Source organism: Panthera leo, chromosome C1, assembly GCF_018350215.1.
Source record: "Panthera leo isolate Ple1 chromosome C1, P.leo_Ple1_pat1.1, whole genome shotgun sequence".
Lineage (NCBI taxonomy): Eukaryota > Metazoa > Chordata > Mammalia > Carnivora > Felidae > Panthera > Panthera leo.
The window spans coordinates 117012308-117029116 of record NC_056686.1 but is presented as its reverse complement, the minus strand read 5'-3'; positions in this window follow the sequence as shown (position 1 = coordinate 117029116).

Below are 16809 nucleotides of genomic sequence, written 5' to 3'. Positions count from 1 at the left end.
GGGACACAGTCTGCCCATTCTCATCGGGGAGCCTCTGAAGGCTGCTGCCCCAGGACCCTAGAGTCCAGCTGCCCGCCTACCCTTTTGGGCAGGTTGTCTGAGTTGAGCATTTACACTCAAGGCCAGTCCTTCAATGACCTCCCCAGCAAAAACTACACTCCAGATGTCTTCGCAGACCATAAAAGCAACCCGCTGGCACTGCGTTTGAGCTATTAAAATGTGCTGTGTGTGTGTGTGTGTGTGTGTGTGTTTCCCATCATTGTAGGCAGACAACACGGACTAACAAAAGGCAAAGACTTTAGAACCAGTCAGATCCGGTTCTGCCACTTCACGTTACTACTCCTTGAGCCTTGGACTCCTCATCTGTAAAAGACAAGAATGATGCCTCCTCAAGTTGTCACGATTAGATGTGATAAGGCAGAGAAGCGGAGTCTCGTGTCTGGTCTTTGGCAGCCAGTATTTCTGAAACGTGATTTGACAGCTGTGGTTCCTCACCTGGCAACACTGAAGAATTTGTTTAAGCAGAACCTTGCACACATACCCTTGCATATATCCAGACGCACCAGCTTATGTATTTGGGCACCTGCCTGCATGCACACTGGAAATCAGTAGGGTCTTTGTGCCTGTGTACTTGCTGCCCATTGAGATACATGCATTTTGTGTCCTGGGACACCCGTGCACGTACACACACACACACACACTCCTGCATGTGGGCTGCATGCACATACACAGTCCTGCAGAAACACTTGCTCGCAGTGCACATACAGGTATGGAAGAACAGGCTGACAAATCCGAGAGCCAGACCGGTGAGCACGGTCAACTCAGAGATCAGGTCCCAAGACGAGGAGGGAGGAACAGACTGTCTTAGCTGCTGAAGGACATCTTGAAATAAAAATAGCCCAGCTCAGGCCTGCCAGAAGGGGTGCTGGGCAGCACAGTGGCCCTGATGCCCCGACACCCCCTCCCATCTCTTCTGCCTCAAGGTCCCCAGAGAACTGTCCTGTGCAGTCCAGATACCACATGAAGGAGCCACAGTGAAAGGGCAGGACATGTCATGCTTACCTCAGGGTAAGGGCACGATGGCTGGAGAGCTGGAGGTGGAGAGAGGCGCACCCCTGTTCCTGTAACCCATTGAGTCCCTGAGAGCCATCTCAGGACCACAGACAGGGTGTGGGTATAGCCATCTGCTCAGGCCTGGTGACCCACAGTCCTCACACTGTGCCTGGCCAGCTGCTGTGGTCCTACCAGCATAGGGAGGAGGCAGCAAGCCAGGGTGCTTATAAGACACATGGCTAGGAGAAGGAGAAGCCAGGATCACACCTGCTTCTGTGCTAAGAAGAGTGTTCAAACCTTGGCACGCGGGAGCCTAGCTCCTGTGGCCCCCAGCTAGGACAACCAGGGTAGAAGGAAAAGGAAATTAGTACCAATACTATTAGACTAATAAAACCGCAGGTCATAAAATATGTTGCAATCATTGAATCGTACATTTCAAACAGGTGAATTTTATCGGATGTGAATCACCCTTCAATAAAGATGTTTATATATCTCTCCTCCCTTAACTCCTACACTGTGTTCTTGTGCGGGGCGTTCTGCAGGTTTTTTTTAAGTGGAGTATCTCATTAAACCTTCCCCCAAACCCATTCCATATGCGAAGGAAGATGTAGGCACTGGGTCAAGGTGGTCGAGTTGGCTCCAGAGGCCACTGAGGAAGCCTGGCAGTCTGGGTCATTCCTTCTTGCATTTATTTACATTCATCCACTGAACTGGATGTCCAATTGGAACTGGGCCAGCGGTTCCTGAACTCTGTTATCCAACAGAAACGTCATCAGGAATGCTCCTTAAATCGCTAGTTTGTCAACCCACTCCTGCGGTTCTGCCTCAGCGGGCCAGGGGACCTGAGACCTGCTTGGACCTCCCTCCAGTACCCCCTTCCTCCCCACCCCCCACCCCTTGGGGACCCCTGGGGCCAGGTCCCGAGCTGCGGGAGGGAGGGAGCCGGCCACTGGACACCGGGTCAGGACGAAGCTGAGTCACAATGCGTTTGTGCTCAGGTATTAATAGAAACATAAAACCCCGATCAGCCATTTCTTCCCCCACTGGACAAGCCCGGACAGCACGGGCTTCAGCGACTGTGACCTCTGCCGCATATTAAACAGAGGCGGGCGGGTCACATGGACACCTCATTAATTCACCCTCACCATGGGGGGAGGACGGGGAGGTGGGGGGACACAAAGGGCAGATACTCTGCTCCCAGCATTATCAAGGTTAACTAGAGGTACTGCCAGAGGACGCTGGGGAGGGGCAAGGGTCCGGGGGGGCGGGGCCTCGGTGAAAGGAGAAATTAGCGCATCCTTTGTTTGCCCGTCAATAGGTGCGGGAGCCCCCGGGGCTGGGGAACTTTGTTTGCCCAAAGCCCTTAAACAATCCTCCTGCACTCCTGTTTACATTCTTCATTTGCTCTGCAAACCTGCCCCTCAGAGACAGCTTTGGGGTGGACGCGGGCCCCGCTGCTATTGCCACACTTCCTGCCGGAGAGACCCAGCCCCGCAGGGCTGCTCTTGGCCGCCACAAGCTGGGGCAGGGGCTCCAAATGTACACAGTGTCCGACTGGAGGCACACACACACACACACACACATACACAAATAACACCCCACCTGACCTCATCTTGCTGGGCAAATGAGAGTTAAACTTCCTAGTTCAAGTGCATTTCATCCTTTAGCTAAGTACCTGACTTTTCAAAGGTCAGAGACGCTGCAGGGCTGTCTCTGCTCTCCAGAGGCCACTCCTCCTCCCTCTCCCTCTTTGCCAGGCTGCGGTGGTGGTGGTGGGGGGGGGGGGGGGGTTGGTGGCTGTACCTTCAAGGACTGCTGGTTCGAGGGGTGCAGGGGCTGGGCCATCTTGCCTGCAACAAGCCCTCTGGTCTTGTGGCTGGCAGTCCCATCTCCGTTCACTGCACCTAAGCCATGCAAGGCGGGGCCGCTCTGGGTCCTGTTGTTAGCTCTCACTTCCAGGCTGCTGCCTGGAGGTCTATCTGCCACGACCCCCACCCCCACCCCCCGCCACTGGCCCCTGGCATGGCTGGCTGTGGGGCTGCCCCTTGGCAAGTTCACCAGCCACCCTCAGCTCCCTTCTGGTTCCCTTCCACACAGCTGTGAGTCTAGGAGCCTGGGGTGCTAGTTCAGGCCCGTCTAGTGCTTCCTGAGCCTGTGTCACTGCCATTTCTACTCGGGGGGGGGCAGCCAATGCTGAGGAGGCTGGTGCACAGGTGGCAGGGAAGGGGGCAGCATCAGTCAGCACCTCCTCTGACCCAAGGAGTTTCTTTCTTCTCCCACTCTTGGGGTCCAGCCTGGGCTGCCAATGGCACCAGGTCCTGTGGAACCCGACAGCACTCTCAGCCAGCCAGACCCCCACCCCCCCACCTTCATGACCCTCTTGTCTGGCTCAAGCTCACCTTCTTGTCACATTCTGTGTCCTCTCTACCCTACACCAGCTTAGAGTAAACCTCACAGCTGGGACCTCCAGGCTTTCTACTTGATACATAAAGAACAACGTGCGGAACTTAGAAAACCTTTTCTTCTGCAGTGAAGCCTGGCTTTCAAAACTCTTGTGCTGTAGGCTTAGGGATCCTAGTCCGGCTTCGTGCTCACTTTCTCTTTGTGCCTTGTTTCAACTCTAATCCTCCCCGAGGCACTGGGTGCCTCTGGCAGGCTACCGGGAAGGTCACGTATGAGGAAAAGAAGAAAAAACATGTACTGTCCCACTTTTCTAAATGTATTCTTTCGTTATACAGCCACCCCCCACCCCTTATTTGAGGGAGCTGTGTTCCAAGCCTTCAGGTGTCTGCCTGAAACCCCAGAGTACTGAACAGAGTACTGTAAATACTATGGTTTTTTCCCCTATGAATACACACCTAGGATACAGTTTGATTTATACATTAGGCAAAGTCAAAGGTTGACAACCATAATTAATAATAAAAGAACAACGAGGGGCGCCTGGGTGGCGCAGTCGGTTAAGCGTCCGACTTCAGCCAGGTCACGATCTCGCGGTCCGGTCCGTGAGTTCGAGCCCCGCGTCAGGCTCTGGGCTGATGGCTCGGAGCCTGGAGCCTGTTTCCGATTCTGTGTCTCCCTCTCTCTCTGCCCCTCCCCCGTTCATGCTCTGTCTCTCTCTGTCCCAAAAATAAATAAAAAACGTTGAAAAAAAAAATTAAAAGAACAACGATAACAATATACTGCAATAAAAGTTATGTGACCATGATCTCTCTCAAAACATCTTACTGTGCGGTACTGACCCTTCTTCGTGTGATGCTGTGAGATTGCCTACATGAGGAGGTAAGTTGGTGAATAACGCAGGAAGAGTAGCGTTAGGCTACTATTGACCGTCGGATGTACCATCAGAATGAGGATCATCAGGCCCTACGACGGTTGACCGTGGAAGACTGAAACCGTGGCTAAGGGGGGAGTACTGTGTATGGAAATCTGCTGGTGGGGAGGTCCTAGTAAGGGCATGGGCAAAACGCAGGAATGAATGGAGGTGTCCCCGCTGAGCCCAAGGATCTCCTGGCACCTGGAGGAGAGAGCAAAATAGCCCTGCCTCCTGCCCTGCTCCTTCTTGGCAGGTCTTAATACCCAGCTAGACCATATGGGCCCCGAAAGCAGGAGCCTGTACTGCCTGCCTTTTCTTTCCCAGCTTCGGTGGGTGTGGCAATGCCAGGGCTGGTGGACACTGTCCTGGTGTGCAGGGCAGAAAGGAATCCTCTCCCGAGCAGAGGTTTTAACAGAAGACCACGAGAACCTGGATATGACAACGAGGAAAGGGCGGGGCTGCTGAGCTACCCCCACTCCTGCCCCAAGGGATGTTGAGGGAGGACAGTGGGAGTGAGAAAGTCATCTCCCACCCAGACCACTCTACAAAGACTTGCGCGGCCCCTCCTGCCTCAGTTTCCCCACTGTGCTGTGGCCATCAAGCTGGAGCCAAAGGATGTGGGAGCGGTGGGTCTGAAGCGCACCACAGTTAGGAAATCAAAAGCAATCTTTTCCTTGCTGCCAGAGAGGGTGGCGTGCGGGAAGGTCAAGATAAAACCCGCGGGGGGGGGGGGGGGGGGGGAGGTGAAGAGCAGCGGAGTGTTTTGTTTGGCGCAGCCGGCTGGCCGTTGCCTCGGTAGCTGAGAACGGCTCTGGTCACGCTTGCCTCCGCTCCAATCCTGTTACTCCGTGCGGTTGGGCTCCGAAAATAGCCCCTGTCAGCCCCATCAGCGCGGTTCAGCGTTTCCACCGTTGGCCACTTATTGTTTCGCGGACACAGGCATCGTTAACCCCTCCCGTGCCAGCCGGCCAGGGGCACCTGGGCTGCAAGCCCACCTTTGGGGAAATCGTGTTCTTTTCCGTCCCCTTGGTCACGGCAGGAAGAGCCCAAGGGCGCTGCGGGGACTCCGAACCAGGCCCTGCGAACCTTGTTCCATTTCACTGGCGCCACGAGCTGCCTGCAGGGTTGGCGCTTCTATCCGCCTTTGATGGAGGAGGAAAGCGAGGCTGCGGGAGGGGAAGTGACTTGTCCAAGGTCATCCAGCCAGCGCACGGCTCAGGTTCAGACCAGGGCTGCGTGATTCCAAGGCTGGGCTTTGTCACCGCGCCCTCCAAACACTGCTCTCTCTAGATCCTCCAAAGCCCTCCCCAAAGCCTGGAGGCATAGGGGCCAGCTGGTGGCTTCGAGGTCACCAGAGTCATTGAAACACAATGCAGGGCCCCACCCCAACCTGACTCCACACGTGAGTGTGATGACAAAGCAGGCTAGGGAACCGCAGCTGTCCAGAGATTCTGCGGGTCTCCCAGGGAACCAAAGGCAATTGACCTCATGGTGCCCAGTGTGCTCTTTGCTATATGAAAATACACGAAGGTATTTCTTTTCATAGCAAGTAAAATTTTCAGATGAGAAAATGGAGAGTCCTTCCGCTGCACCAGATTGTCTCTCAAGAGAAAACAGCCAACAATTTTAGAGCAAAGACCAGCCTGGAAAATGGATGAATGTGTCACACAGCCCTGAGTGTGCAGTGGGCTCCCACAAAGAAGGTAGCTGGGACAGTGGCTTTGAGCACAGGCTTTGGAACCAGGAAGAGCCTAAGAAGTGGTGTGGGTCACAGGGTTAGTACGGGGCCTGTCGTTAATATCTGAAATAGAGTTAAGTCTCAATATGTACAAGACTGTCCTGAAGGCCGTCTACTCATTAGTTCATTTAGACGTGTAAGGCAGATTTTGCTATTAGCCCCGTTTTACAGGCAAGAAGACAGAGACACGGAAAAGAGGCATCTGGCTTCCAAACTTTTGTCCAGTTTTCATTAGATGTGGTCTCTGGATGACACAGGGGGTCCCAGTGTGATTACTAGAAAGCCCTGGCCTGCCACTCAGTCACCCTCATGTCTCTGTCTCTGTCTGCACCTGCCAGGACCGGACCACGTGCTCCTGGTGCCCCTCTGGCCCTGACCCACTGGAGGAGGCACCTGGATGAGGCCTCCTTGTGGCAGTCGTGGGACCAACCACCCCTGGCTCCCGCAGGCCAAGGCCAAATCCAAGTCCGCGGTGCTCTGAGCTCCCAGGCCGTGTCAGCTTCAGTCTCCTTCGGCCACGCTGAGCAGCTGCAGGCCCGTTCCTGAAAGCACCAGTGTAAGGGCCACGTGCCTTGGTCGGACCCCAGAGACTTTTTCAGGGGAATCTTTACTTTGTCTCTGAGTTTTCTGCTCACTCCACCCCATTTTTGGGTCTGTCCTGTCCCTTCTGCTAATGATCAGCGGGCTGGCCGAGGGCCCGGGAGGCCCTGCACTCCTTCTCTCTCTCACCCATGTGCAGATACAATAAAGCTCCCTACCCTGAAATTAACCCCCAATATCCCCTCAATTACTACTGATCCCTGCTGGAAATTTACCACAAACTACACGGCATGGCCTATGACTCTGATCGTCCTGGCCACTCCAGTGGGGTGTGTTGAAAATGAGTTCATCAGAGCTCTACCCGAGCAAAGATCTTGATAAAGTCACAGCTCTCAATTCAATCTTGCTTAAGTCTCGAAGGGCATTTATGAACTCACTGAGCCGAGAAGCCCCGGGCGACCTACTCTTAAGCATACAGCATCCTGGGAATCAGTCTCTCCATTTCTTGGTTCTGTTTTCCTCCCCGCTGTCTCCTGTCCCCAGGGGGTGAGAGGGATGACCACCCCTGGCTCCAGGCTTCCTTCCCACCTTCGGAGAAGCTACAGCCTTTTGCTGTAGCTCCTGCAGCCCCTGACTGTCGCTGGCCTGCTCGCCCACACCACCCGCTCTGTGGCCTCAGACCCAACTCTCCTTTTCCAATGAAATCAGCTTCCCCTCAAACAACAGGCACTGAGAGTGAGGGTGGCACAGCCCCCCAAAGAGGATCAGGGTGGTGATGTCTGCCCAGGGAAGGGAGAGAGTAGGGAAGAGCGAGAGGAGACCTTTAGGAAGCAAGGGGGAGAAAGAGAGGCAAAATGCCTCTCTGTTCTCCCTCTGCCCGCGCCCCCTTTGCTGACCTTCCCTCCCTGTCTCCAGGCCCCTGCAGCCTCCTTGCCTCTCTGTTTCAGTACTCCTGCCCCACACAGGAATGTTTATGGTCTGCTCCTCGCCACTAGATGGAAAGCTCCCCCAGGCCAAAAGATGTATATTCGTTAAATAAATAACAAACACCCCCGGCTCATCTGAACTTGGTAAAAGTTGATTACTCGCGCCCATCGTTCAACGTAGCTATCTCTCGTTGGTGGGTAGCCTTGCACACGATCATTCCCAGGATCACAGGACCCTGGGGGCTTGGACCAGCACCCTCCACCGGGGCCTTCTGAGATGTCTGTGCACATTTGGCTAGTGAGCCTTGGAAATGTGGCTGGTACAACTGAGAAACTGAATTTGTAATTGTACTTCATTTGCATCCATTTAAATCTAAATAGCCACAAGCCATGTCCTGGCTGCCATCTTGGCTGGCACGGCCTTGGGGCACTCGGGTGGATCTTCTGATTCCAACAGGAAGGCAGAGAAGAGACGGAGTGTGGGAGAGGATTTTGAGACAGGCCTGGGAGGTGGTGTTCATCTCTTCGGCTGACGTTCTGTTGGCCCAGATTCACCACCTGACCACATCTAACTGCAGTGGACACGGGGCGCTGTCGTCTTGCGAGGGGCCCAGGAGACAGAGGAGTGAGTTGTGGCAAGAGTTTGCCACACGCTGTGCTGACGCACTTCTATGCTTTCCAGCCTAGAGGTGCCTGGCAGGAGGCTGGCAATCAGGAATGGTTTTTAATGAATAGATGTGACCATGAGTAAGAGCGTGTGTCTAAATATCAATATGGATGAAGCGGTGAAAAGAAGAGCGGTAGGGAGAGTCCTAAGCCCTAGGCCACTCCGTGGTCCCAGTGGCTGCTGGGAGTGCCAGACTGCCTCCGTGACCCCAGATTCTCCCTTCCAGGGCCCCAGATATGGGGCAAAATGCAAAGCCTCGAACACAGTCAAATGACATTCATTTAAATAGCAAATATTGACCCTGCGAGGAGATAAGCAGAATACAAAGTACAGAAGCACCGTGGCAAACTCCCAGGCAGGCCGAGCGTGGGAGGCAGGTCTCAAAAGCTGGGACCCTGGGGTCAGGGACAGAGTGGGGGGTGACGCCTTTATCTGAACCCATGTACAAACCAGCCACCAGCAAGGGATTTGCAGGCTACATTCTAGGAACCAGGGTCTCTGTTGGAGGTAGGCATGCCCACTGAAGGGATCACATGGGGCAGGGAAGGGGTAAGCAGGGAGCCCCTGGCTACAGGTCGGGGGTCCTGGAGCCATCTCTAAGTTGTTAGAGGTCTGCAGGCAAGTTTCCTCCCTACCCTGGGCTTCTGCGGCCCGGACACAGAGAGGTCTGGACATGGAATTTGCAAGGCTCCTTCAGCCCAGTAGACCTCAGACTGACTGTTGTCTCTGCCCCCCAACAAGCTGCACAGACTTCAGCAAGCCCTTTGACCTTCAGAAGCCTCAGTGGGCCCAACTATGAAGTGAGAGCTATGCTGTTGACCTGGGAATGTGTGAAAAGCAGTACGGATCCTGGACTTACATTAATGGTCAGAGCAGCAAGAGACAGACCGACCACCTTCTTGGTAAACCTGGTCCACGCCAGCCCCAGCGCTGAGGCCTGGGGATCTGTGCAGGTGATGGGGTCACACAGGTCTGTGTCCCTCAGGGAGACTGGGAGCTTCCTGAGGCAAGAGGCCATGCCAGTGGCGAACCAATTCTGGGCAGGGGCAGGGGTAAGGCTGACTTCACTGCCCGCTCATGTACAATGTGGAAACCCACACCATGGCTGATTTCAAGCAACCGAGACATCACCCAACACAGAGCTGAAAAGAGACGTCCACAGTTGCAGCAAGCTGGGGGCTGTCTCGGAGGGATCCCCAAAGCAACCCCAAGTGGAGCCTCCCCTCACCTCAGGTCAGACCCTGTGTGAGTGCGTTAGAGCACCCAGAGCAGGCCGAGGGATCTCCTGCGCCTACCTAGCAGCCAACCTCAGCTGACCCCTTACCCTGCTCATTGCTGCAGAGACAGTAAGCCCCTCCTGGCTTAAAGGAGGCCGCTGGTGGGGAGTTGGGGCATGGAATATGGGTAAGCCAGTCTGGAGGGTGCAACACGACCTCACTAGCACCCTGGCAGGTCGGACACCTGCTCAGGGGCCTCCTCCAGGGTGAGAGGTGCCTGGACTTCTTCTGGGGCAACTGGTTTCCCCAGAGGAAGCATCCCAAGAGAAGCAGGGGGAAGCTGTGTGGTCTTTCCTGCCAGAGGCTCAGAACTCCCAGGAGGTGTCACTTCTGGCTGCAGAGTCAGGGAGCAGGAGAAGCCAACTCTACCTCTTAGTGGGGGAATGCAAGGGCCCAGTGCAGGAGAGCATGTGGGGTGAAGTTTACTGCTGTGGCCATTGATGCCTATCAAAGGGGGCCCCCGCAGCCACACTTTGCCCCGGTTCCCTGCCTTTGGGGCAGCCTAGGGAAGGGTAGGGTTGGAGGGTCTTATTCAGAAAGCACTACTAAGGGAACACTGGGCTATGGCTTTCCCACAATATGATAGTTCGTTTAATTTGAGCAATGACCGTGTGCCAGGCAGGGACTGTCCTCATTGTTCACACTGGCTCTCACTTCTTTCCCACGATAACCCTGCAAGGGAGGGACTGTTACTCTTTCTACTTTACAGATAAGGAAAACGAGGCATGTAGCAGGATTCAGGGCCATTGGCCTCTGGGTTTCCTTCCCAGGAAAACTGGAAGGAGTAGCGAGCTGGCCTCCAGCATCACCAGGCTAACCATTGACTAGCTGTGTCACTGTATCCTGAGCCAGCCCCACGGAGCCTCAGTTTCCTTGCCCATGAAATGGGATCATAGTGCCCATGCCCTTGGCTTGCCAGGAGATGGTCTGGCCGTATGAGTGCCCTGTGCCAGGCAGGGGGTGTATTGAACACGCATTAAGTTCCTTTCCTTTCCTCCCTCAGGAAGGAAACTTGAAGACAATGCACAAAACAAAACAGGATTGTTCCTCGAGAGGGTGGAGACATTGGAATTCTGGAGATGCCCGGATTAAAACCAATCGCGAAACTCTGGTACTTCTTACCAAGTACCTATGAGGGCCTACTGTGAGCCAGGCTACCTACTAGGTGTCTTTTACATCTTTAGCCCTCCCACAAAGCTGGAGGGCGCAATAAAGGAGTCTGCGATTCGAAGAGTTTAAGCTTCGGACCCAAGTCCCAAAGCAGTACCCACAGAATAGAGATCTGAACCCACTGCTCTCTCAGTTCCTGTGTTCCCTGCATCTTGCCGTAGCTCCTGAGAGGCTGCTGAAATACAGAAACTCAGTACACCAGGTTAAGTTTGGGAGTCACCTCTGAAAAGGGAAATGACAGCCTGCTGTCAATTACACTTAATGAGTTCTTGCCCTCCGGCCAGTTGGTATCAGATCCAAATTCCTCCTGGAGCCTACAAGCCCCTGCCTGTTCTGAGTCCCCATGACCTCTCTGATCTCATCTCCTCCCACACTACCCACATCTGTCCCCTTCATGCTCTTGCCAGTCACATTCCTGCCTCAGGGCCTTTGCACTTGTTATGCCAAAATTCAGAACACCCTGCCCCCGGACCTGGGTGTGGCTTGCCCTTCCCCTCATTCAGGTCTCTGCTCAAAGGCACCTCATCCGGGAGGACTTCCCTCACCCCTCTATCTACCATTACGCGCACTCCACTTTCTATCCATTTTAACCTGACCTTTGTTGTTGTTTTACCAGATAGCCCTCAGCACTGTAGTATAGTGTGCGTTTGTGTACATCTGTGCCACTATTTATATTTATGGTCTGTTTTCTCCACTACAAAGGTAGCTCTGGGAGAGCAGGAGTTTCGTGGACCTGGCCACTGCTACCCCCCTCAGGCCTAGAGCAGTGCCTGCACACATTGAGTGCTCAATAAATAACCGCAGAACAGAAGAAAGGCCTGATTAGCAGGACAATGGGCAGGGCAGGGGCCTGACCAAGCTCGTGAGTCACCCTGAAAGAGAATCTCCTTAGGGTCTTGTTTTTGTTTTTAATCAGAGTTTCATCAGCCTGTCTGGAAGAATGGCCACATCCTCGCCCACTGATTTGAGGTTTTTCAGAAGCTCTTTCCTTACAAGGGAAATGTTGTACTTCGGCTGAGCGTGACCACATTACAGGCATTGCCCCAGAAAGGGGGCTGGGGTGGGGCGGTGGGAATATTTTAATAGGAGACACTCAAGGCATCTAACCTCCAAGACCCAGAGGAGGGTGTGGGACCTACGCACTAGCCGGGGCCCTGCGCTTAGAAGGTTTCTGTGCTTCGTTTAATGCTTTGTTGTGGCCATCTTGAAACTCTTAACTTTTTAACAAAGGGCCCACATTGTCATCTGCAGTGGGTTCTGCAAATGATGTAGCCAGTCCTGGCCAAAGAACTGACCAATGTTAGAACTTCAGGCTGTACGGATGTTGGTTATTTGTGCGAAGAGGTTCTTCTGGGTGCTTCTCCCCCGTCCCATCCAGGCTGCCACTTGCACTGCCAGTTCAATTCACTGGGCATGGACTGTGTGCCGGGCACTTATGGTGGGTGCTGGAGAAGCAGAATGAAGGAGGCTTGGTATCTGCTCCAGGAGCTCAGAGAGAAGTGAGCTAGAGGTGGCAGGTTGGGGGCAGCATGAATGACAACGTAAGCCTGCAAGGGGCCAGGTGCCACTGGGCCATCAAGTTAAGATCAGCTCCAAACAATCTGGCCTCCCAAGAACTCGCCCTCACCCCCTTCACTAAAGCCCCTGGAGCTGGGAGGGTAGGTGGGTAAAACAACGTGGCTGGTCCCGGAACCACCACATCTGGACCTGGCTGGGGCACAGGTGCCCAAAAGCTGAAGCCAAGGATGCTGATGGTTTTGTGGGTGAAGGCAACTCTGGAGGGGGGGTGGGCAGAGCATGCCATATGAAGCCCCCTTATTGGGGACCCCTCCTGCAGCCTCTGTAGCCTGTGGAGGGAGGAACAGAAGACAAATTCTGAGGCAAGACAAGGAGAAATTCCTTTTAAGACATCGTTTCAACTCTCTACCCCTCAAATCTCTCATGTACTGAGTCCCCCGGATAGCCAGTAATATACAAGCATCACCTTCAGGAATGTTTGTTATTAACCCTCTTTTTCAGAGATGGAAGCACAGAAGCACTGAGAGGGGGAGGGATTTGCTCGAGGTCTCATGCTCATAGGGACACCGGGACATGGCGTTTGGGGGACCAGGGGCTGCGGACCCCGCGAAGAGCAAGGATGCCCCAGCATGGGGGGAGGCCCAGGGGTATGTCTGCCACAGCGGGTCCCCGCCCTGAGGCCTCGGAGGGGGTGGCTTGCGCCCGGGTCCGAGAGGGCCGCGGGGCCGGGCAGGAAAAGAGCCTCCAGCCCGAGGCGGCTCAGCATCTGCGCCGCGGGGCTCTGGGCGACCCGACGGTGCAGCGGGCGCTTCCGCCTCCTCGGGCCTGTGCCGAGCGGATGCGCTGCCTGCGTGTGAACAGGGCTTGTTTTCCCTTCACGCCCTCGGGCTCCGTTCTTATGAAGAACTTCCTTCTGTTGGCGCTTTGGGAATATGCATTCCTGGCTTGCACAGCGCTGGTGACAGTTGGGCTGGGAAATGTCCCCGCAGCTTAATTAGGGCATCACCAGACCGCGCCAGGGACCCGCCCCCGCCCTTCCCTGCCGCCTGGACCCCAGGGACCCTGGAACCTGCACGCGCGCGCGCGCGCGCGCGCACACACACACACACACACACACGCGCGCGCGCGCGCGCGCCACGGGAGGGAGCATAGCTGCTCCTGCTGCTGTAAGCACCATTATTCCTCCTGATGCCAGGCCAGGGACCCTGGTGTCCCCAGCCTACCCTCCGCCCTCTCATCCCTCACAGGAACCTGTCCTCCCGGGTCAAGGCAGACCGTCCTCCAAATAGGCCATCCTCTTGCACGCTTTTGTTCTTAGCATTGCCCCTGTCGGGAATGCCCTCCCCTCTCCTCCTGGCATGGCTGGCTCCTGCTCCAGACAACCCCCACCTCCCCCCACCCACCCCCACCCCCCACCCCCCACCCCCGCCAAATTCCTTCTACTCCCCTCCCCCAGCCTTCATTCACCCACCCAGCTGAAGAGTCCTTTGCCGCCAGTGGAATTCCTAAGGCCTCCTGCTGTTCTGCCTCGATGGACAGATGGACCCTGATAGGCCACCTGCTCTCCCCTTCCTGCACCCTACCAGGGCACTCTCAGGAGGAGCGGCGCACATGTACGGTACACCCCGGTTTTGAGGAAGCTGGAGGTAACTTTCACAGGAAGGTTGGCAAACCCCAGTGTGGACAATATCCAGCCGCCTATGGGGCTGAGGGCAGGGGAAGGGGAACCTCCACATGCTAAAAGCCCAAAAGAATACTGCAGAAGGAGGCCTAGTTGATTGACAGTAAATGTCAACTCAAAAAACAAATATTGAAAATTCAACTGCAGAGTATATTGAAATCCCACTCCAAAAAAAAAAAACCTTGAAAAAAAAAAAAGATTTGCCAACACACATGGCAAAGGGTGAGTTTCCTTAAACGCTCCTGCAGTGAGAGAAAAATCAACCACCCAAGGGAAAACGGACCAACAACAGGCCTTTGCAGAAAGGAACCGCAAATGGCTTCTGAAGAAATGAGATGTGCAGCCTTCTTCATCGTGACAGAAATGTAGAGGAGAAAAATGACATCTTCGTTTAAACTGATCGAGAAACATCTTCAAGATGTGCGCCCCAGTGGGAGGAAAAGACTGCAGGGAGGTAGGTGTTGGCCTCCCGGTGGGGTGGAAGCCAGGGCCCACGTGATTTCCGGGAATGGTCAGACCTGGTGAGTTCATCTGGCTGCGCCAGGGGCAAATGCCTGGGGTGGGCCTCCAGCCAGTTTCGATGCAAGTCGGGTCCATCACTTCCCAGCCGCCTGACTGCAGGCACCTAATATTCTGTGAGCCTCAGTTTTCTCATCTGTAAACTGGGGTCATGATGCACTGCCAGGGAAGATTCAGACTTGGGAGGGGTGGGGAAGGCTCTGGGAGTGACATAGAGGCCGAGAGAGAGAGAAAGCGGAACTCAGGGGAAGGGGGGGAGGGGCCACTGTGGGGAAGGGGAGGGCCATGAGAGGGCGCCTGTCCCTGCAGAGTGGTTGAGACAGTTCAGTGGGAAGCAGACACAGCGGGGCCGGGCTGGGCTGCTGCGGGAGTGGGGTGATGATGGAGTTGCCCTTGGAGACCACACTCTCAGGGTTGTTTGGTGGTGAAGGGAAGGAGGGAGACGGTAAGGGTGGGAAGGTGGTGAGGATCCCACCTTCGGGAGACTACAGTATCTGTAGGCTGTGAAAATGGCCTCAGGGCCCTAGGACACCGCTCTCCCAAGTGACATCTCGAAGCCAGGCCCACACTAGCTAACTCACTCTCCTGAATAACGTATATTCTCGGACCCAATCTCGCAGCAGTCGGTCGGGGTTATGCTTGCAAGGCGGGGACATACTCAAAGCTCAGCAGAAAGAAAGAGCAAAACCCAGCTTTACAGGAATTAGATGGAGATCGTGGCTTTTAAGCCAGAGCTGCAAGGACAGCAAAGCCAGAGGAGGGTCCGAAGCTCAGGTCAAGAAGGAAGTGAAATTTCTGGCCTGAGAAGCCCCAGCTCGTGCCCAAGCAGCAAGGCTAACAGGAAAACACATCCCGGACTCAGAAGGTGAGAGTGAACCTAAAATGTGTGCTCGGGAAAGCGTGCTTGACACACAACAGACCCTCCACACATATTTCTTAAAGGCATAACTGGGAAGGAAGTTTGTGAGACTTGTCCAAACGAGTAGTTCAAGGCTGGGCTTGTTGAGTACAAGCGAGAATACAAGCACGAGGTGGCTGCGAGGCCAGGTGATGGGCAGGCAGCACAAGTGTGGTGGAAATGCCAGCCCTCCACACACTGGGATGGGGCCCAGTGGTCCTGCCCTTGCAACTCCAGAGAGTGGGTGAAGTAGGCATGCACCATCCCCCTGTCCCCCAGAAAGGTGTCGTCCCAAAGGGAAGAAAATGCCTTGCTGGGGCGGGAGCAGCTGAACTCAGTCTTCCCGGATTCTGCAGGATGGTTTTCCCTGGTGCTTTGGGTGCCAGGACTTCTGGGGCGCAGGGAAATGGACTAAACTGGGGTAGAGATCGGGAAAGGTCATTTAGTGCACCAGGGATCACAGATTCCAAGGCAGGTGTGGAGAGGTGTGGAAGGGGCGGCGAGGGAGAAATGAGAGCGGCTTTGATGATCTCAGAAACAGGTACATGCAGACTTCAAGCTAACGTCCTCCAACGTAGGCCTCAGTCCCCCAGCTCCCTGGGCCTCCCTGGGATCTACAGAGGCATCTGATTGGCTGCTGGCCTGCCAATGGTTGGCTCCCTCTAACCCCACTCCTGGTCCAATCAGCTGCAGGCTGGGCTGGGGGGGGGGGGGCACGTGGGGGCAGGTCACTTCGCAACAAGAAGTGGGACAGGGCAAGCTGGTTAGCTAATATCTGGGTTGTCCTGAGCAACTGGTGAGAGAAAAAAGTGCCTGGAACGGGGTCAGCCTACCGGGGCTCCAACCTATGGGTAAGAGCTCTGTGAACGCAGTATGTTCTTCCTCTGAGCCTCAGTTTCCTAAATTGCAAAATGGCACAAAATGTGTTTGTCACCGGGTGGTTGTGAGGAGAAAATGAGAAAATAAACAGGAGAGTGTTTTGTAAACCGTAAAGCCAGAGGCGGGTCGTTTTATTTCACACCCAAGGGAGTGAATGTTCGTGAGTTTTACTTTCCCTTGAACCTTGGTGGAGCCCCCAGCCGAAGCTGGACACGACACGGGTCAGATCTTACATCTACACCCACAGCCTGTGAAAGAAGATGCATACAGGTCTTCCTGCAGAATGCATCTGGCCGGATGATCTTTTTTTTTTTTTTTTTTTTTTTTTTAAATTTTTTAACGTTTATTAATTTTTGAGAGACAGAATGTGAGCAGGGGAGGGGCAGAGAGAGGCAGACACAGAATCCGAAGCAGGCTCCAGGCTCTGAGCTGTCAGCACAGAGCCGGATGTGGGGCTCGAACTCACCAATAGCGAGATCATGACCTGAGATGAAGTCCCACGCTTAACCGACTGAGCCACCCAGGCGCCCCCAAGCTGGATGATCTTAGCTCCAGTTTCAGCTCTGCCCCCAGAGGAGACTGATTAGCCCTCTAAGTCTCAGTTTCCCCACCTGCAAAATGGATCGATGC